Source organism: Musca vetustissima, unplaced genomic scaffold, assembly GCF_032173495.1.
Source record: "Musca vetustissima isolate MV318-11 ecotype Yass unplaced genomic scaffold, APGP_CSIRO_Mvet_v1 utg21224, whole genome shotgun sequence".
NCBI lineage: Eukaryota > Metazoa > Arthropoda > Insecta > Diptera > Muscidae > Musca > Musca vetustissima.
The window spans coordinates 46,221-48,145 of record NW_026874613.1 but is presented as its reverse complement, the minus strand read 5'-3'; positions in this window follow the sequence as shown (position 1 = coordinate 48,145).

The window sequence follows — 1,925 nt, the reverse complement described above, 5'->3', positions numbered from 1 at the left end:
TATATACTTTAACACGGTGAAAATGTGCCTCATCGAAATATTGGTTCTAGACCCCATGTTTCTTTGGACCAAATCCCTTTCAGAAATTTTAGATTTCATCTAAACTTTGTCCATCTTATTATTTCTTCAAAACTTAGTTCAAATTCGAAGATGGGGAATATCGGTCCACTCCTTCTGGAACCTCCACACAGAGACTAGGTCTAAATGCGGCTATAGTTCATTATCGAACCTTACGTTCTAATTTTTTAACTCCCTATCCTCCGTAGGTAAAATGATTACAACAGAGTCTTAGAACAAAACTCAAAAAGCGGAACAAATCAGATAACTATTTTAATATAAAACGGGGGTTATATGGGGTCTACCCCTAAAAAGGGTGGAATAATAATAATTTTTGGTAGGGAGATTTTTTACTATATACGACTACAAAATACCAAATTGCAGCAAATTCGGTTGAAAAACGCACTCAAGGACCGCAAAATACCGAAAATTGGGGGTACCCTTATATGAGGGCTATCCGAAAAATGGACCTATATTCATAATTTTTGTGGAGAGATTTGGTACCTATTAAAAACTCAAAATACTAAATACTAAACCCCCAAAATACCGAAATTTAGGAGGTACCGTTATATGTGGGCTACCAGAAAAAGTGGACATATATTTATAATTTTTTGTGGAGAAATTTAGTACCCAAAAGGAAACCCAATGTAGCAAATTTAATTCTTAGTAGGGAGATTTAGTACCCAATTGGAACTGAAAGTACCAAAGTACAGCCAATTTGGTCGAAAAATGCGACTAAAACACCCAAAATACCGAAAATTGGGGGGTACCCTTATAAGGGTGCTATCACAAAAACGGGGCCGATATTTTTAATTTTTAGTGGTGAGATTTGCTACCCAATAAGACCTCAAAGTACTAAATTTCAGCGAATTCGGTTGAAAAACGCGCTCAAGAACCTCAAAATACCGAAAATTGGGGGTACCCTTATATGGGGGCTGTCCGAAAAAAATTGACCTATGTTTATAATTTTTCGTGGGGAGATTTGCTACCCAATAAGAAATCAAAGTACCAAATATCAGCGAATTCGGCTGAAAAACACGCTCAAGAACCTCAAAATACCGAAAATTGAGGAGTACCCCTATATGGGAGCTATGCTTAAACGTGGACTGATATAGCCCATCCTCGAACTTGACCTGCCTGCAGACAAAATTTTGGGGCTCTATCTCAATTCGTTTAGACGCTAGAGTGATTACAATAGACAGACGGATATGCTTAAATCGTCTTACTTTATAGGGTCGGAAATGATTATTTCGATGCGTTGCAAACGGAAAAACAAAACTAATATACCCTCCATACTATGATGGAGGGTATAATAACATCAGCTTTGAAATCCGGAGGAGAATAGTGTTGGCCAACAGATGCTACTATGGTCTGAGTAAACAACTCAAAAACAAAATCACCTCTCGCCAGACCAAACTCACACTCTACAATATGCTGATATTATCCGTGCTGTTGTATATGTATATATGCATGTGTACTTGCGAAAACATACGAGTCAGAGAAAATTTCTCCGGAAGATCTATGGGCCGGTCTGCGTTGACGGTGAGTATCGCCGTCGACTGAACCATGAGTTGTACCAGCTATTCCCGGACATCGGCATTGTCAGACATATCGATCCCCAGAGACTACGTTGTATAGGTCATGTTATGAGAATGGATGAAGATGTCCCAGCTCAAAAAGCATATAGAAGCGAACCACCTGATGGTTAACGAAGAAGGGGAAGGCCACGAATTAGATGGAAAAATCAAGTGGAAGGCAACATTGCCGAACATGGAAGTAAAAAAATGAGAAAAGATTCCACATCTTTATACCCTACACAACTATGTTGTCAGGGTATTATAGCTTTGTGCAGCCCCAAAAGTTTGTAA